This window comes from Myotis yumanensis, unplaced genomic scaffold (assembly GCF_028538775.1).
Source record: "Myotis yumanensis isolate MYYU_CA2020_CCGP unplaced genomic scaffold, mMyoYum1.0.hap1 SCAF_5, whole genome shotgun sequence".
Taxonomy (NCBI): domain Eukaryota; kingdom Metazoa; phylum Chordata; class Mammalia; order Chiroptera; family Vespertilionidae; genus Myotis; species Myotis yumanensis.
In genome coordinates, this window is record NW_027223756.1 from 66510420 (window position 1) to 66532026 (window position 21607).

General features: G+C 37.3%; 1 pseudogene; it reads left to right on the forward strand.

Moving 5' to 3' along the window:
* Positions 1-16598: 16598 nt before the first annotated feature.
* LOC139011388 (germinal-center associated nuclear protein pseudogene) overlaps positions 16599-21607 on the forward strand; it is a 75813-nt pseudogene continuing 70804 nt past the window's right edge.

Here is a 21607-nt window from a genome sequence, read left to right on the forward strand (position 1 = left end):
ATTTTAATATGTATATAGACATTCATTTATATTAAATTTGGGGGCTTCTAGAGAGATTTACCATGAATTGTAGAAGTTGGATTAACATCCTATTCAAATTCTAGCATGTATGGGTTGGACAGATTTATAGAGCTGGATGTATTTAAAATAAAAACAACAGTGTTGACATCACCATGAAGAGTTGACAGATTTTTTTTTTCCAAGTTAAGTGTCTGTGTAGACATTTTGATTTAAAAAAAAATTTAGGCAACAGGCAATAAACTAATAATATTTTAAACACAAATATTGAATTTTGTTTTAGAGCTACTTCAAACAATAGCAATACATTAGGGCAATTTCTTTTACAAATTATAAAACAACTTCTAGAAACAATATGCAAAACCTGTGGCAGTCAGTGTTCAACCAGAGAAGCAGAAGCAGTAGGTGACTACAGTTTTAAAAATAAGAGATCATATATTATGTAATTACAAGGAATTGACTGACACAATTGTTGGGACTGATGAAGCTAGTCCCAAATCCAAGGACAAGTGCTCAGAAAGGGAACATCACAAGCAGGATTCCTCAACCACAGACCAAAGATGTTGTCTAGAGGTAGACTATTTTCTTCACCTCAGGGAGGTGGGGTACAACAGGAGCAGAGGATCACCGAACTATGAAATAGGAGCAAACTTTATGTCTGCCATTTCCAAAAATTATAACATAAAACTAAGTCATGCATTAAAGTACCAATAACATGAACTCGTTAATGATACATTTATCAAAAGATGTGCAAGATCACTTCTACATGGAAAATAATAGCACATGTTGAAAGAAATAAGAGAAACCAAAATAAATGGAGAGAAATGTGATGATTATGGACTAGAAATGAATTATTGGTAAGTTGTCCATTACATTATATTGATCTACAGATTTAATGAAATTCTAGCAGAATTTCTACAAAAAGAAAGTGACCAACTACTTGTAAAATGGGTAAGGATATACAAAGAAGCTAAAATAGGCAAATAATCTTAACAAAGAAGAATGATATTAGAGGATTTTCACTACCTACTTTCAAGACTTAGTATAAATCTATAGTGATTAACACAGTGCAGCATTGATGAAAATGCAGAATCGAGTTCAGAAATAACCCACACATACCTGGTCAACTGTATTTCACCAAAGCTGCCAAGGCCATTGAGAGGGAAGTGAGTCTTTCAACAAATGTTTCTTCAAGACCTGAAAACACAAAACAGAACAACAAAAAGGAAACTATTTCACACAATACACAAAAATTAGTTTGAGGTAGATAATAGGCTTAAATGCAAAAGCTAAAACGGTAACACTTCGCAAAAGACAACATTTATGTGCTGGCATACATAGGCAAGGATTTCTTAGCAATAACATAAAAACAATTTACCATAGAGACAAATATTGATGAAATGGATACTATCAAAAATAGAAACTTTGAAAAATGCATATCCTTAAAAACATGGAAAGGCCAGCCATAGAGTTGAAGGAAAGATTTGCAATCTTTCCTTCAACTCTATGGAAAGCTTCCTTGTCCAGAATACATAAGAACTCACACAAATAAGTAATGAAAGAAGGATGCCAATTAAAATGGACAAAGACTTAGACCTTTTTCAGAAGTATACAGAGTGAGGCAAAAGTAGGTTTACAGTTGTTCATATGGAAAATACAAGAATAAATTCTGTTTTGCATACTCACAACTGTTAACCTACTTTTGCCTCACCCTGTATATACAAGTAGCTAATAAACACAAACAAAAACTTCATCTTTAACCATTGGGGCAGTGCATATGAAGACCATAATGACCATTTCTAACATATTAAGGCTAAAATGACAAACTTAAATGCTGGTAAAGATGTGCAATATGAACTCTCATTGTTACTGAGTAGGTAAAATGGTACAACTACTTTGGGAAACAGTTTGGCATTTTCTTATCAAGTTAAATATATATCAAACCTATTAACCAAAGTATTCTCAATTTATAACCTAAGAGAAATGGAAACATGTGCACAAAAAAAGATTTGCAAAAAAAATATTTTCAGCACCTTTATTCATAATAGTCCCAAACTTTTAGACATAAGTCAAAGGTACAACCAAAGGAGAATGGATTTTTTAACGTGGGTAATAGCACTATCATCAGCAAGACAGTAAATAATTGCAAATTAAAAAAAAATAGCTCAGAGAAATCTCCGGATTATAAAGAAAAAGCAGTAAGAACCCCGCGGAGCTCAAAACTAGAGGATGTCCAACTAGAAAAGTGCAGGAAGCATTTTGCCCGTGTCACCCTCTCCCCCAGTCAGGAGCAGTTTGACAGTGGATGGGGTCCCCTCTAGCAAGTTCTCCACACAGAGAAAAGGGGAGCAGGAGAACCCTACAAGCCTTACATTGAGACATCTGCAGCCTTTACTACAGGGGATCCCACAGTCTCCACTGATGCTGATCTTGGCTGAAATAGCAGCATGGAGTACTCCCCTCTGCATCTGCCCCCAGAGGTCGGAGCTGTTACTGAGGGGACACTTGCCTTTAGGGACCACAGTGATGCTGTGCCTTGACCTCAGGCGTGAGGCACACACCACTGCATCATCTGTGAGACGAGAGCTGCCACTGTACTCTACCCATTTCTGTCCCCAAAGTCCCAAGTCCAGGCCGTGCTGTTGCTGCTCTGAATTCTAGGTTGCAGCTCTGAATTGTCACTGCTAAAGGCACTGCTGCTGCCCTACGTTTCATTCACAGGCTTGTACGTTACAGCTCTGTATAGCCATTGCCAGGGTGCTGCCACAACTCTGAGCCAAACTTGCCATGGTAGGTCAAGGCTTGGACCCATTGTTGCTGGGACCATGCTGCCACTGCCCTGAGGTTCACTCCCATCCATATGGAGGTTCAGAACCATCATTAACAGCGGTGGGACTACCGCCTGAGCCCTGCCCCTGCAAACCAGACCACATCTCTATCCTTCATTGCCCAGATCATGGCAGGGCTGCCCTAAACCCCACACCCTGTGCCTCAGGTTGTGGCTCTGACTAGTCATTTCTGCGACTGCCCCTTGGCTCGAGGACCTGGCTCTGAACTGTCTTTGAGGGGACTGTGCTACCACTACTCTCAGCCCAGCTCCCTGGGTACAAACATGTGGCTTTAACAACCCACCACTGGAATTATACTACTGCTACCCTGTGGCTTCCCACTGGGATCAAAGTAAAGACTTTGACCACCATCTGCAGGCAGTACAAATACTGCACCCTACTCCCTGGGCACAGCTGCCCCTTCACCTTGTCATACCAGGGCTAATGATGCTGAGTCACCCAGACTGCCAGCTGGAGTCTCTATGGTGAGCCCTTGAGCTCACCGACTGGTTTTATGGGATATCTGTACACACCCACACCCTCAATACAAGTGCCACAGCCATAGCAAGTGCATCTGTGCTGTAGGACCCATGCCCTTCGGCAGTACTTGCACCTGATCCCTGGACCCTGGCTCCACTACTGCTTTGAGAGCCAGCATACTTAGTGCTGAGGATCTCTAAGCTTGAATTTCCTCCTACAGAAAACAAACAACAACAAGAAAAACTCAAGAAAATCTCAGCAACCTGGGCTCTGAACATCCAAATAACCCTACTTGCCACTGCTACCTGCAGGTCCCCTGCAGTTTTGGCCAGAGAAGAACCCCATAGTTTGTCCAATGTCAACCGCAGCCGGAAGAGTGGCATAAAGTACACCACTGTGCCTTCTCAGGACCCAAATATGCTGTATTCCACTGAGTCAGTACCTTTGTACACATCCAGGTAAAATACTTTCCTCACTGAAGCTGCTCTAAAAAGACTGGAAGGGGTGACCTTTCCTCAAATATGCAGACATAAATACAAAGCAACCAGAAACACACACACAAAAAGCAAGGAAATGTGACACCACCAAAGGAACACAGTACTATTCCAGTAACTGACCAAAAGAAATGGAGATCTGAGTTATCTAATAAAGAATTTAAAATAATTATATTAAGGATGCTCAGCAAGATTAAAGAGAAAACAGATAAATCAATGAACCCAGGAAAATAATGCATTACCAAAAGAAGTTCAGTAAAGAAATAGAATAAAAAAAGGAATGAAAAACGCTGAAGATGAAGAATACAAGGGATGAAATGAAAAATGCAATAGATAATTTCAAGAGCATCCTCAAACAGACAGCATCCTCAAACAGGCAGAAGAAAAAAAAATGCGAGCTTGAAGGCAAGTTTCTTGATCGTGTCCAGTCAAAGGAGAATAAAGGAAATGGAATTAAAAACAGAGAAAATCTATGTGAGTAGGAAGACATAAAATAAATAATAACTGCATTATGGGAGACCCAGAAGGAGAAGAGTGTGAGAAAGGGAAAGAAACATTGTTTAAAGAAGTAATGGTTAAAAACAAGCAAAATCTGGAAAGAGATAACATCATGAGGCACAGGAAGCTCAAAGATCCCCAACATATCCAACTAAAAAAAGGTCTTCACTGAGACACACCATAATCAAGGTCTTAAAATCATTTTTAAAAAGAGAATTTTGAAAGCAGTTAAAAAAAAAGAATCATCTATAATAATAAAAGTGTAATATGCTAATTAGACCAGATGGACGAAGCTGGCAGGTGCCTGCTGGTGGCTGGAGGGAAGCCCAGGTCCTGGGTGCCAAAGGGAAGCCGGTGCCGGCAGCCAGGGGAAGGAAGGCCTACTCTTGCACAAATTTCGTGCATTGGGCCTCTAGTCATATATAAAGAAATCAATATGAGACTATCAGCATTTCTGAGAAGAAATGTTGCAGGCCAGGACAGAGAGGAATGACACATTCAAATTGGTCAAAGAAAACAACTGTCAATTAAGAATATTTTACCTAGCAAAGCTGTCATTCAGAACAGAAGAAGAAATAAATACCTTCCTAGTCAAACAAATCCTAAGGGAATTTATCACCACTAGATCTGTTCTACAAGAAATGCTAAAAGGAATTCAAGCTAATAAAAAGGATGCTAATTAGTAACATGAAAATATATGAAAGTATAAAATTCACTGGTAATGGTAAATATATAGTCAAATTAAATATACCCTAATATTGCAAAGTGTTACAAATAATTACAGTTACAATATTATATTAATGGATACACAATGCAAAAATATGTAAACTGGGATGTCAACATAAATTGAGAGGGTGCAAGTAAATGGGTAGAACTTTCTTATACAATTATAGTTATTAGTTTTAAAAAATGTATCATGAGAGCCTTTGATACACAAACAATAAAGAAAAAAAGAATCAAAGCATATCACACCCCAAAAAATTATCAACTAATGAAGAAATACATTGAGAGGGAAAAACTAAAGAAACACAAAGCAATTAGAAAGCTATTAACAAAATGGTGACAGTAAGACCTTACATGTCAATAACTACTTTAAATGGATTAAATTCTCTAATTAAAATTCATAAAGTGGTTGAATGGATTTTAAAAAACACACAAAACCTAATTACATGCTATCTACAAGAAACTCAGTTAAGCTTTAAAGATACAAGTGGAAAGTGAAGGACTGGGAAATGATATTTCAAACAAATGGAAACCACAAGAGAGCAGGTATAGCTATACTTAGACAAAATAAAATATACTATGGAACACCTAAATATATTAAAAATCATTAACATAAAATTTTCTTTATATATTTAAGTGCACCAATATGAGTGCCTATGTCTTCATTTGTCATGTCCTCCTGATATACTGACCCTTTTATCATCATATAATAACCTTGTTTTCCCCTTGCTAGTTTTTGTAAAAAATTAATAAACATGTGGAGATCAAACATGATCCTGAAAAACCAATATTTCAATAAAGAGATCATAACAAAAATTAATATCTTGAAACACATTAACATGGAAGCACACATATCAAAACCTGTGAGATGTTGCAAAAGCAATTCTAAAGGGAAGTTTGTAGTAATAAATGCCTTATTAAGAAACTAGGAAGATCTTAAACAATTTTACTTTACAGCCCAAAGAACTAGAAAAAAAGAACAAATTAAGCCCAAAGTTAGCAGCTGGAAAGAAGTAACAAGATCAGAACAGAAATCAATAAATTATAGACCAGAAAATATCAATTAAAAAAGAGCTAGTTCTATGGAAAGATAAAACTGAAAAAACATTAGCTAGATTTAAATAAATAAAATGAAGGCAGAGACATTACAACTGATCTCACAATGCCTGATATACATAGTAAGTAATCGATAAAGAATGCAGAACTGAAATAAATGATTAAAACACAGTAATAACTCAATCATTTCAATCTTATATGGATATTCGTTTTTTTTTCCAAGCAAAAAGTAAGTTTCTGTGTGAATATGTCATACTTTTTTGGGGAGTGATGATAGTAGCTCAGTGCTTTCTCACTTTTACACTTTATATGAGATTTCTAAAGATTATCTTACAAATTCTATCACTCGTGTGCTTTTGAATGCAGACCTATTTGTAAATCTGACCTTTCCCAAAATATTATTTCCCCAAACACAATTCTGATGAACACTTGAGTTCCTAAACCTAATAAAAGGCAACACACACACACACACATACACACACACACACACACAATGAAGTGAACTCATTTTTCACCAGGTCCTAAATTAATTACTTTTTTTTCTTTTTAGAAAACTTTAAGTTGAAGATTAAGGATTTCAAGAGACATTATATAACAAAAGTTACTAAAGACATTATAGAAGTCCTTGTTTAAAAAAAAAATTACATTATTCAGCTGGTTCCATTTCCAGATACCTAAACAGAAAGATCCTGAACTCATCTCTTCCTGTGGACACAATGAATATGATATCATTGTAATTAACCTAGTTATTTATAAGGGGGATGCCAAAATTATACTCATGTCATTTGGACAGCTTTACCAGGAAGCTAAAGCTTCACACTCCCCAGGGAGCCCCCAGTCTATTCCCTGCAGATCTCTGGGGGAAGGGACTGGACAGGGAAAAGACTGATGCATGCCCAGGAAGTGGGGGGCACTAGCTCAAGCATATACTATCAGTCACACCTGGGAACAGGTCATTGGCTAGAATGGACATGGCCACTGTAAGGGCATGCAATTTGAGATATTTAATCCCCTGGACTCTTGTTGCAGGGAGCACACTCTCTCAGCTCCCCTGCACCCTCACAATGGATTAATGGATGTAATCAGCATGATGCTGAACTGGACCCGGCTGCAACATGGAACAGAAACTCTGGTCACTGGCTTTGCTTTTAGCTCTACTGAAACTCCAGCTACATTTCTTCCAGGACTGGATTAAGGGAAATGGGACTTTGGAAACCCAGGGATATAATTACACACAAATAAAAATCACTCTTCCTCCTGTGCGAGTCTCAGCAAATTGTTTTTCTCTAGGTATTGTAAGGACTCCAGCACTCAGTGGGGAAAGGAATATCCCAATTTTCTCTGAAAAAAAACAACACCGAAAACACAGCTGAGTGACTCCCACACATAAGGCAAATAAGAAAAAACTCATTGATGTGGGTAGGAGAGGCTCAGACACAACATTACCATAAACTCCACCCCTAGTGGGGCAATCGCAATCCAGAGAAACTTGCAATTCCAAATTTCTCCCTGAGGTGTAAAGGGTTTGAGCCCATAGCTGGCATCCCAACATTTAGGGCCTGCACCTGAGAGATAAGCTCCCCAAACAGCTAACTTTTAAGGCCAATGGATTTTTTTTACCACAAATTTCGCAAGGCCATGGTGAACTGAGAAAGTTTATGCAGACGTACTTGGCTGTATCGCAGGGACAAGCAGAGGCAGCCCAATGAAAAGTGCCATTTTTCCGTGAAAGAGGCCTATTTGCTTGTTTTCGAGCTTCAGACGGAGGGACGGACATGTAATTTAACACACCTCTGGGGACCTACAGAAACGCTCTCCAGAAGACCGGAGGCTGGCAGGTGTCTCCTTTACGCTCTCCCTCCGCCATGCACCAGGCTGTGAGCATCCTCTATAAATGAGCTTATGCACACATCTGGTGGTCTGAGTGTTATGGCCGCTGCCCAGGTGACATCCCTTGATTGTGTGGCTCTGCTGATGGAGGGTCCCATGGGACTATAACCAATGGAGAACAGTTCTTAAATGATTACACCCCAGGGCACAGTGAAGAGGCAGCAGACTGAAACACCCAGTCTTTCTGTGAAAGGAGCCTATTAGCTTATCTTCATCACGGCAGCCTGGGGGGAGGCTTCTAATTAGACACATCTGGGGCTGATATAGTCTTCTCCGGACACCAGGAAAGAAAGCCACTGGGCTCCTGCGCAGCTCTCCCGCTGCCTCACCAGACTGCCGGTGTCTCTGAGAAAGGAGCTTGTGTACAAATGTGGCATCCAAGCTTTTGTAGCTGCTGCTTAGAGAACACATCCCATGGTGGTCTGTTTCTGGTGGCCACAGTGCTTCTGCTCACAGGTTCAATGAGACAGTAGCAAACCAAGAAACAGTTCTTTCCTGGCTCTTACCCCAGGGCTCAGTGCAGAGGAAGCACATAGAAATGCCCATCTCTGAGACCTCCATTGGAAAAGGTATTTCTGCATGCTTTCAAAACATCTACCTGCGAGTCTGGTTTCAAACAGCCTGAAACTTGGTACTGACTAAGGCTCTCTCTTTGGGTAAATGGCAGGTCTTGGCACACCCTCAACTACTCGGAGCTGCTAAGAACAAAGTAGGCTGCTTGGACAATTACAAAGGTTTGAGAGACAACCAAGAGCGAGGGCATGATTGAACAGTATGTTTCATCTCCAACATGAGGCCATCCCTGCAAGACTGGGAGAGGCAGCTGTTTTATCTAATGCATGGAATCTAACATAGACACTGAAGGAAAGTGAAGCAGTCAAGGAAAAGGTTTCAAGTGAAATAGCAATATAAAGCCTCAGATAAAGATCTTATTAACACACTAGAGGCCCAATGCATGAAATTGTGCAAGAGTAGGCCTTCCTTCACCCGGCTGCTGGCACCAGCTTCCCTCTGGCACCTGGACTCTGGGCTTCCCTCACAGCCTCGGCTTCATCTGGAAGGTCTTCCAGTCTAATTAGCATATTATGCTTTTATTATTATAGACTAGGGGCCTGGTGCACGAAATTCATGCACAGGGGGTGGGTCCTTCAGTTCAACCTGCACTCTCTCCAATCTGGGAGCCCTCAGGGGTGCCTTCTCCAATCCAGGAGTTTCTGTCTGTCTGTGTAATCATATGAGCGAATTGTCTGAGACCCCAACCCAGTTTAGTTTGGTGCTCACAGAATAATAGAGGTCTTTTTTTTTTCTTTATTCCATTGGTGGAGATTTCCTAGAAGTTGAAGGATATCTTCCTTTTAATTTTTCCTTGACACTATGACTTTACTTATGTCTCTCACCTTTGCTTTCCGTCCATCCCCCACCCACAACAGTAACTTGCTCCAGGCTCACTTTGCTCTAGTGTCTAGAGATCCCACAACATGTCTGCCACCAGAACTACGATTCCCAGAATTCCTAGTGCTCCTAGTGCTCTTGGTTTCTGCTTCAGTCTAGGGACTGCAAAAACCAAAAGGACTGGGAACTCCAGCCACCTCCACGCTGGCTGACAGGACCGGACCTCCAGTGGTGTCCCCGGGACCCTGGCCGCTCAGCGCCAGCATGCACAGCGCCGGCATGGCAACAGGCTCGAAGCAGGTAGGGTCCCGGGGACATCTGTGGCCCACCCCACCCCGGCTGCTTGGCGCCTGAGTGCATGTGCACTGCCCACAGGCCCGCCATCTTTGTTGGGTTAATTTGCATACCCACGCCTAATTGGCTGTGGGCGTCATGGAGGGACAGTCAATTTACATATTTGTCTATTATTAGTATAGATAGATCAGTGATATACTTGATCAAGAGTTCAAAATAATGGTCACTAAACTGCTTACTAAATTTGAAAGAATGAATGAACATGGTGATAAATTCAACAAAGACATAGGGAACATAAGGAAGTACCAAATAGAATTCACAGAGCTGAAGAATCTCGTAACTGAACCGAAAAATACAAGTAGGGGTTCAACAAAAGACTACATGAAGCAGAAGAATGTGACCAATCAGCAGCAAAAGGAAAAAGAACTTAAAAAAAGCTTATGGGACTGAATAGATAAAAACAAATGAACAAAAACACAAAAGTAGTCTATATTCTGCCTATAAGACACTCATTCTAGATGTAAAGTCACAGACAAACTAAAAGTGAAGGGATGAAAAAAGTTGTTCCATGCAAATGAAAGCCAAAAGAGCCGGGATAGCTATACTGACATCAGTCAAAATATACTTTAGGACAAAAATTCTAATAAGAGGAAGAAGGTCTTTAAAAATGATGAAGTCCAACAAGAAGCTATAACATTGGCAAATATTTATTACCCTAACAAAGGAGCACCTAAATATATAAAGCAAATATTAACAAACCTAAAGGGAGAAGTACACAGCAATACAAAAATACTGATACTTTAATTACCCACTCTAATCAATTCATAGATTATCCAGACAGATAATTAATAAAACACTGGCCTTATGCAACATGTTATACCAGGTAGACTTAAAAAGACATATAAAAAGCATTCCATTCAAAAGCAAGTTAATGTATGTTCTTCTCAAGCACACTGGGAAAATTATGCAGGCCACAAAAAAGTATTAATAAATTATTAAAAAACTGAAATCATACCAAGCATCTTTCTAACCACATTGGTAAGAACTAGGAATAAATTACAATAAGAAAACTAAAAAATTCACAAATATATGTTGATTAAACAACATGCTACTAAAATGATCAAAGGAAACCCTAGTACACTGCTGGTGGTAATGCAGACTGGTGCAACCATAGTGGAAAACAGTATGGAGTTACCTCAAAAAATTAAAAATGATTTTAACATTTTTAATTTGAACCCCATGATCCCACTTCTGGGAATATATCCTAAAGAGTCCTGAAACACCAATAAGGAAGAATATATGCACCCCTATGTTCATAGCAGCACAATTTACAATAGCTAAGATAATGGAAACAGCCCAAGTACCCACCAGTAGGTGAGTGGATCAAAAAGCTGTGGTACATTTATACCATAATACTATGGTGGAATACTATTCAGCTGCAAAAAAGAAGGATCTCTTACCCTTTGTGACAGCATGGATGGATCTGGAGATGATTATAGTAAGCAAAATAAGCCAATCAGAGAAAGACAAACATCACATGATCTTACTTATATGTGGAATCTAATGAACAAAATAAATTGAACAAAACAGGTTCAGAGATAAGGATCCATGGAACAGACTGAAAGATCTCAGAGGGGAGAGGGTTGAGATTGGGAAGAGATTAACCAGAGAACAAATATGCACATATGTACGCATAGCCCATAGACACAGACATTAGTGTGTTGAAGGCCAGGGATGGGGCAGGGGCTGGGTAAAAGAGGATAAAAAGGGGGAGGGGGATGGGAAACATCTATAATACTGTCAATAATAAATAAATTAAAAAGGAAAAACATATATATCAATTGATAAAGTAAATATTGGCCAAATGTTAACAGTTGTTTAGTCTAGTTGGTAATAATATGATTAACCAATATACTTCCATTATTTCAAGTTTGCAATAAAAATTGGAGATGAAAAAAAATTTTTTTTAAATACCTTGAAATAACTGAAAATGGAAATACAGCAGACCAAAACATGAAATGCAGCAAAAGCGGTTGTAAACTAACTTTACACTTCAAGAAACTAGAAAACAGAACAAACAAATCTAAATTTAGTAGAAGGAAGGAAATGAGACTAAACAGATAAAAAAAGTAAAGAGCTTAATAGACTAACCAAGAAAGAAAAGACTCAAAGAAATAAAATCTGAAATTAAAGAGATGTTATAACGGATACCACAAAAATATAAAGATCATTAAAGATTATAAGAGCAATTGTATGCCAATAAATTGGACATTGTCACCTTGAAGAAATGGACCTATTCTTAGAAACATACAACCTACAAAGATTGAATCAAGAAAAAATAGAAAATTTAAACAGATTGATAACCAGTGTGAAAACGTAATCAATAATCAAACACTATCCAACAAACAAAAGTCTAGGTCCAAACAGATTCACTGGTGAATTTTCCAAACATATAAAGAAGAATAAATACCAATCCTTCTCAAATTCTTTGCAATATACTAGAGAAAGGCACTCTTCAAAACTTATTTTTATGAGGCCAGCATTACCCTGATACCAGAGACAGGACACTACAAGAAAAGAATATAACAGTTCACTATCCTTGGTAAACAGATGCAAAAACACTCAACAAATTTAGCGCACTGATTTCAACAACATATTAAAAGCATCTTACACAATAATCAAGTGGGGTTAATTCCAGGGATGCTAGAATAGTTCAAAATACACAATTAATATGATGTACCACACTAACAAATGAAGGATAAAAAATAAACATCTCTAAATGCATAAAAAGCACTTGATAAACTTCAACATCCATTTGTGATAAAAACTATAAACAGAGAGGTTATAGAGAGATTGAACCTCATAAAAAGGCTATACATGACAAGCCCACAGCTAACATCATACTCAATGGTAAAAAGCTGAAAACTTTTCCTCTAAGTTCAAGAACAAGAAATGATGCCCACTTAAACCACTTTAGTGGAAAATAGTGCTGAAAGTTCCAACCAGAGCAATTAGGCATAAAAGAAAATTAATGACATCTAAATGGGAAGAAAGTAAAACTGCATGTATTGTAGATGACACATTATATATAGAAAATCCTGAAGACTCTACCAAGAAAATGTTAGACCTAATAACTGGTTTCAGAAAAGCTTCAGGATACACAATCAATGTAAAAAATTAAGTTGCATTTCTATACATTAACAATAAACTATCAAAACAACATGGCATTGCCATAAAAACAGACACAAGAAACAGATTAATGAGCCCAGAAATAAATGTATACATATATCGTCAATTAATTTACATTAAAGGAACCAAGATTCTACAAAGGGAGAAGGACAATCTTTTCAATAAATAGTGTTGAAAAAACTTGACAGCCACATGCAAAAGAATTAAATTGAATCACTATCTTACTTCATGCACAAAAGGATGGATTAAGAACATGAATATAAGATCTGAAACAGTAAAACTCCCAGAAGAAAATAAAAAAAAAAAAAATCCTTGACATCTGTCCTGGGAATGATTTTTTGTATTTGACAGCAATAGCAAAGGAAAGAAAAGCAAAAATAAACAAGTCATACTACAGCAAACTAAACACGTTCTGCACAGCAAAGGAAACCATCAACAAAATGAAAAGGCAACTACTGAATAGTAGAAAATATTTTCAAATCATCATATATAAGATAAGAGGTTAATATTCCAAAATGTACAAAGAACTCATACAACTCAATAGTAAGCAAAACAAAAACAACTTGATTAAATAATGGTAGATCCAAACAGACAATTATCCAAAGAAGACACTAATCATCAGAAAAATAAAAATAAAACCACAATGAGATATCACCTCACACCTATTAGAATTACTACCAACAAAAAGACAAGAAATAACAAGTCTTAGGGTGTTGAAAAAAGGGAATCCTTGTGCACCATTGGTGGGATGGTAAATTGGTGCCACCACTATGGGAAGCAATATGGAAGTTCTTTAAAAATATTAAAAATAGAACTGCTTTATGACCCAGCAATTCCACTTTTGGTTATTTACCCAAAGGAAATGGAAACATTAACTTAAGAAGATATCTGCACCCTCATGTTTATAGCAGTATTATTTATAACTAGAGGCCCAATGCACAACATTAATGTGTAAGAGTAGGCCTTCCTTCCCCTGGCTGCCAGCACTGGCTTCCCTCTAGCACCCGAGACCCGGGCTTCCCTCACAGCCCTGGCTTCATCTGGAAGGTCATCCGGAAGGATGTCCAGTCTAATTAGCATATTACGCTTTTATTATTATAGATAGCCAAGATGAGGAAAACACTTAAGTGTCCATCAATGAATGACTGGATAAAGAAACTGTGAAATACACACACACACACACACACACACACACACACACAAACCCCAGACTGTTACTCTGTTAAAAAAGGAAATCCTGCCATTTGTGACAACGTGGGTGTACTCTGAGGGAATTATGCTACGTAAAATAATTCAAACAAAGACAAATACTATATGATCTTATGTATACGTGGAATCTAAGTAAATAAATGTGGGTGGTGAAGATTGGCAAAGGGGATGATTAGGGTTAAAAAATACAAACTTCCAGTTATAAGTAAATAAGTTCTGGAAGTAATGTACAGCATGGAGACTGCAGTGTGTTGTATATTTGCAATTTACTAAGAGAGAGCTTAAAAGTTCTCACCACAAGAAAAAAAATTAAAACTGTATGTTAACTAAAATTAGTATCATTTTACAATACAAGCATACTTGAAATATTTGTTGAACACCTGAAACTAATGCAATGCTATATATCCATTATATCCCAAATAAACAATCTCTAATAATATGGCATGTGACTCCTCTAACAATAAGTTACACATTACTTGTTGAAAAATCCAAATTTGAACAGTCAAGCTAATGTATACAATTTAGTTGTTTCATAAACTTTAGAAGTGGTGCATCCTGGCCTTGAACTTTGGGCTCCCGTGTTAGAATGCCAGAGACCATCAGTGCTTTGCAACCCAAACTTTGACAAATGCTGCCATGGCAGGAAAATGAGGGTGGTAAAGGATGGAAATGCCATGGGTATGACTTTCAGTATTAGAAGGGCCATGAAGGGAAGAAGAGCGATGACTTGGAACTAGTGATGAATAACCAGAAGAATGCAGGGCCAACCCTCTTGGGTTATGAAGAGTAGTAGAATAACCAATGCCTTTAGAGTAACCTGTAAGAGAAGCAGTGGTAAGAGTAAGTTTCAATTATGTCTTGGAGATGAAGAGTTCTGAGAAAAAATTCAGAATGGAAGATAATTTATGGCACAAGTATGAAGGGCACAGTGATAACATTGGTGAATTGGAAAGAAAAGAAAAAAATGAATACGTAGAAAAATAGTGTATTTCTTTAAAAAATAATAAAATGAATGAATAAAAATAAAATAAAATTGATAATTTTATATTTACATTTCCCCCCCTTTTTTTTAATGGAGTTTAGGTTGGAATCACTGTCTCCTTGCCTATTCTGCCCCAGTCATCTTTCAGCTCCTACCCTGATTACTACAACTACTTTCTAACTGGTCCCTCTATCTCCAGGTCTATCTCCACCAAACTCTTTCTCCAAAGTGCAAAGGAATTATCTGTATTACATGTAAACATGAATGTGTCACTCTCTTAGTTACATTGTATTTTAATTCTTTACTATTTTCTTCCCAATGTAGTGTAAGACACTTAAAAAGGTATAAGAAGAATTTTACACTCATTCTTTCCTCCTTGACCACTGTTATTTCTTCTGAAATTTACGGACCATCATGTCTAATCCTCGATGTCTCGCATCCCTCTGCATTGCTCGTGCTGCTTCAGACAGCAGGGAGCTGTGTTACCTGTTGACAAAGTGTGAGGGAGAATATGGGATACTTAATGTTAAAGGAAAAAGACCTAATTTATTTTTAAAAGTTGTCATATTTAAAGAAATGGGTTAAGGTACATTGACCACATCTGCAAATAATTGTGATAGTGGATGAATTCTATAATTTCTTCTTAGAAACCTTGATTCCACAGCTTGTATTAAATTGGACACTTTACCTTTCCATAAAGCCAGTTTGCAAAGAATGTAAGTTGGGAATAATATGTTAATACACATTTCATAGAGTACTCAAGACAAGTGAACCAAGTAAGGCATGTGGAAGAGTTTAATATGCCAGTAAGTAACAATTAAGGAGAAATAGCCGTATCATAACAGAGCCCTGTGGAAATAAAACTGTATTTCTGCATCTGCCATAGTTCTAGTTTGCATTTACATATTACTCTACAATGCAAGATGCCCAGAGGAATTGTAAAAGAAGATAAAGCATGTATCTTCATCTTGTGTGAGGCCATTTTTTAAAATAGGGATTCACAATCCTACGGTGATATTTAAGGTTTTCTTAACAGGTGAGGAAATAAGTTTCAGATAAGCTTTCTCAGACTGCATTATGCTGCTCTGCAGAGTAGCAGCAGACTGACATTTATTAACGAGGACAACCAAAACAGAAGACTTCTGCAGAGTCATAGCCCATCCTCAAGAATGCCCATGGTTCGGGAGAGCTGTAATGACATTATTGAGCTCTCCTGAGGCATCCTGCTTCTAGAAAACTAGCTTCCTTGAGGACATTGGAATGCACACAGACAGATGCAGTACCGTTTTGAAGACAAGCAATCCCAGTTGTGACAGAAGACACCCAGATGCAAATAGAGAGATGGAGAGTTTCTTAGCTAACCTTCACAATTTGGCAAGAGTGCAGCAGAAATGATCCACCGGTGCAATTCTGAAATTCAACTGGCATATTAAGAGTCAAAATAATAGCAATGCTTATGGGTGAATTTGTACATTTATATTCCCTAGGTGAAGAAAAGCATTAGATACATGAAACTAAAGCAGGGCTGGCAAGAGTAAGCAAAGAATGTCGGGTTTGTTAACATAAATAAATCTTAAAAAGCATTTGAAGAGAAAGAATAAGGTCCTGTTGCTTTTACTGTTCTGATCATTTTGTATCAAATTCTCTTAAGACTGTGCATTTGTAAGTCATAGGCTATTTTAATAATCTCAAACCAGCTATATGGCCTCATTTTCTCTGAGTAGAAATAACTGCTATCTTAGGTTAGACTTCTCAGTGTAATGAGTCTTTCAAAGCCTAATTAGATTATCAGGCTTTCGGAATCTAAAACGCATGACACCTATTACCTTAATTAAGCATGTAAAATAATTCTGTATGCATCTTTATTTTCAAGGAAACTTTTTTTCTTGATAGACATCAGTTAGCAAAATAATCTATCACTTTCTTTTCATACAACTTTGCTCCAATGCTGACCCCACCAATCCCCCCTACAAAAACCTGCATAATTACATGACTTAAAATCCAAAACCAAGTATTGATTATTTTAAAATATAATTTATTTAATCATAGAGGTGAATTATACTGATACTGAATGTATTATCCATTTAAGAGGAACAACATTTGTTAAGAACTCTGGAAATCTAAAAGTCCATTCCCCAATGTCTACATGCAAAAAAGAATTGTAATTCAAAGATTTTATTTCCATATCCTATGATTTCTAGTGTTATACAAAAGCATTATTTACTTGAAGGCATTATGAGCCTTCACTCTCACGAGGCAAAAATTAAATTGTTGGCTGTCGGGTGCCATTTATGCAGTCAGAACACAATGGGCAAAATGTGGAACCATTATGAAGCTACAAGGAAGAAAACAATATTGACTCTAATGGACTTTTGATTGCCAGTTTGCTATATTTTTGGTTTCCATTTTCCCTGTGAAGTGTGTGCTACTTAAAAGGACACATGCATAGCTATGAGCACTACCAGTAATGTTATATCCAATAATTACTTGATACAAGTTCCCTGACCAGTAGAACTGAATTTTGATTTTGACTAATGTATGCTAATATGATTTAAATTGCACAGGACTGGAAAATGGTTGATTTTATGCCATTAGAAAAACTATTGGTCTTAATTTCATAGGATGAATTATTCCCAGGTTTTAAAGATCTTGCACCTAAGGGGTTCATAGGCTGAATAGATTTGGTTTTAAAAGTAGCAATTAAAACAAAATTTTAAGCTAATATTTTAAGACATTTGCTGTAATCTCTAAAAATAATCACTCCCATTTGGCTTATTTTGTATTCCGAGAAAGGAATTGGAGATTTGATTCTACTTGCAAAAGGATTTGTCTTATTTCAGTCTATCCCAGGCTGATGTTTTCAAGCTTAAAATATCAACCTTAAAAAGTAAATGTTTATTAAATATTTATTAAAAAGTTACTCAGTTTATCCTTTAAGCAGAATTTCTTTGAATCATATTAGTAAAAATAAATCCAAAATCATTTTATTTCATAGAGGCCTCCAGAGTGAATTCTAGAACCTTCTTTTCCAATGCATCCTTGGATTTAATGACTCCACTAACAGGAAATTCTGACATTAAAAAATAAAATAAAAAGATAAATATCAGTCTTGAAAATCCCCTGAGCAGATAAAACCAGTTGAATCATACAAATAAAACTTAATGTAGCTTATTTTGCCAGACTAACCTGGGCCACTTCTTGCTTATTTCTCTGGGAATCATAAGCAAAACATGAACTGTTTCCTGAAGTTGATATGAGATAATCATTGAGAATTATAACATCGTAACCAATCAGTGTGAAGAATAATCAGTCACTGCTCTCTCACCACATAAGCCGTTTTAGAAAAATATACCCTGGAGCCTCATTCCATGTTTTGGTTTGAGGGCTCCTGGTTTGAAAACTGTCTTTTTCGTGTGTGGACAATAAACTTTTACTAATCACTCCTTCAGCGATTCATTGCTTTTACTTTTGCTATTTCTGAACTTTTGGCACTTACATGAACTACAAGCTCTTTGTGCTCCAACCTCAACACTGGTCCCTGGTGGCATCCTCTGCAGGAATTGAGAACAGCTGGCCACCAGCCTTTTAAATAACCTTTCATGTACTTGAATTTCATTGCTAAATTTCTCCTAAGTCAATAAAGGAACCTATTTGTAAAAGTTCCCTGGTGAGGTCTCTTAGGCTGCCCAATGTTATTAAAATAACATTTTTTCCTATATATACAAAACAGAAAATAGACAGCTTTAGAAATTGCATGAAAGGCTATTTTTTTAACCACTTCTCAGGATGCTTGTTAAATATACTTATGAATTTTACCTTAACAATAATAGCTTCTAACTTCTGTGTGTCGTTTTGTTGTGGATGTTTGTTCCCTGGGCATCGGCCATTTCTATCGTCCCCTTTGGATACCAACTACATGTTTCTTTGGAATTCCCTCCTCTCCTCTTCTCAGCCTTTCTTTTCAGGTAGATGGACTCAGAGGAGAACCTTTGGGCTTCACATCAAGTATTGGATTTCTCTCCTCGACAGCCCACCCTAATACCATCCCATTAATTCATTGATGAAAATGTGGTTACATGACCCAGTGCAGGCCAGCGACACACAAGGATATATTTGCCTGGCGCTTTTGTAAAAGTGTTTTCTCTTTCTCCTCTAATAGGACCAGAACAGATGCTCTTTTTCCTAAGTGGCATGGACCGAGCAGATGTAGGAGGGACCCGCACCATTGCTTCTATGAGAGCAGCCACCCTGGAAACAAAGCTGCTTACAGAAAGAGCAGAGCCTAAAGAAAAGTATCATGAATCTCTTGATAGAGCTGCCCTTAAAGCCAGGCCTTCCTCTGGGCTGTTCCATTATATTAAAATGTACATAGAGTTTTATTTTTATATATTATGCATTCACATATATTTTTGTTTGTTTAGGTCAATGCTATTGGCTTTTCTGTCACTCAAATAAAAGATTAATTCACAAATATTCTAGTTAAGCTTTTCTGGCTTGTACAATTGATTGTCAAATAAGACCCACCTAATAAATGTTTGGGAAAATATTAAAAATATATGTATTCTCATATTAATTTCTCTAAATACTAATGGTATTCATCATTCCTGAGGAGTACTTTTTTCTCTTCTAACTACAGAATTCCAAAAATAATGACTATGATTGAATTCTTCAAAAGAACAAATGGTTATAATCCCTCAAACGTGTCAATCTCAAATTAATGCATGTGCTGAAGACCTTTATATGATTAGATGCAAATAAGGCATCAATTAAGTCATTATTCATTAGTACTAATGAGCATGTGATTCAGGCTTATTTCTCAAGTAAAAGGAAATAAGTGACTAATCTGTGAAAAGAGGGTGCCTACGGGAGGAGATTCCTAAACACCAGGCATTGCAGTGATAACGGGTGTGGGCACCTTTGGATCGAAGTTTCCTAAATCCTACTGATAACAACAATGTGCACAGAATGTATCTATAGGATACAGAACACTTGCCGTGGAGGAGAGGCCCCTGGGGAAGGCAACTGAGCAGCCCAGGAATGGAGTGGGAGGGAGGCGACGTTTCACTCCATGTTCTCCTGTACCTTCTCAATTTTGAGCACGTGCAGGTATGACCTACTCAAAAGTAAGAATTTAAAATGACAAAAAAATCACCACAGTTATAAGGCAACCATATCTCAATAAAGCTGGGGGAAATCACCTGTCACTTGCCACCATTTTTGGCAAATCAAATCCTGAGAGTCAGGTTTGCATTTTCTAAGTGAATGCAGTCTTCACACCATTTTGTCTTTTATAAATATTTTAAGGCTCTTTTTTTGTGTTCTCTCAAAGATGTCCTATTGTCCCTAAAAGTGCTGTGTGTTTTTTTTCTATTTTTCTCTATGTTATTTCTGTAACAATTCCTTACTCCAGGCATATTCTTTTGACCTAAGTACCATCTATCCAAACTGCAGCTTCTTTTTTCTTCATAAGGCCTAAAGATATTGCCACGATTTAACCAATTTCAAACTCTGCCCACCCACAACTACACATATACACACATCTTTGCCTCCATTATAATAATGTTCCATATCCCTGAGACTATGAATATATATATGAATATACATATATATATATATATTCACCTTTATTTATCATTCATCATTTATTTAGCATCTACACTAACAAAAGAGAAACATGCAAATTGGTGTCACTTTGCTACACCCACCAGCCAATCAGAGCAACTATGCAAATTACCCCAACAAAGATGGTGGTTAATTTGCATACACAGGTGTGGAGCGAAGACTAAAGACTGAAGACTGAAGACTGAAGAGGCTTGGCTTCTCCACTGCGGCCGGACCAAAGGCCTGGGTCCCGGGTGCCGGAGGAAAACCAGTGCCAGCCGCTAGGGGAAGGAAGACCTATTGCACGAATCTTCATGCAACGGGCTTCTAGTTTTATTTATAATTCATTATTTGTCATGTCTTTGATATTGCAGATATAAGAAACTTCAGATAATTTACACTTGAATGACTTTGTTAGCATTTAATTAACATTACATGAAAACATTCTTATTTAACTGTTAAAATATATTTATTTAATTTATTGGGGTGACATTGGTTGATAAAATTATATAGGTCATTCTATAATACATCACCTGTATATTGCATTGTGTGTTTGCTACATCAAGTTAAGTCTTCTTTCATCACCATTTATCCCCCCTTTACTCTCTTCTACTTCCTCCCACCTCTTTCCCTCTTATAATCACCATACTGTTGTCTGTGTCTATGTGGTGTGTGTGTGTGTTTTTTTTTTCAATCCCTTCACCTTTTTCACCCAGCCCCACAAACCTCTTCTCTCTGACAACTATCAGTCTGTTCCCTCTATCTATGAATCTGTTTCTATTGTGGTTATCAGTTTATTTTATTCATTAAGTTCTACATATAAGTGAAATCATATGTTACTTGTCTTTCTCTGACTGGCTTATTTCACTTAGTATAAGACCTTCCAGGTCCATCCATACTGTTGCAAAAACTAAGAGTTCCTTTTTTTTTTTAACTGCTGAGTTGTATTCCAA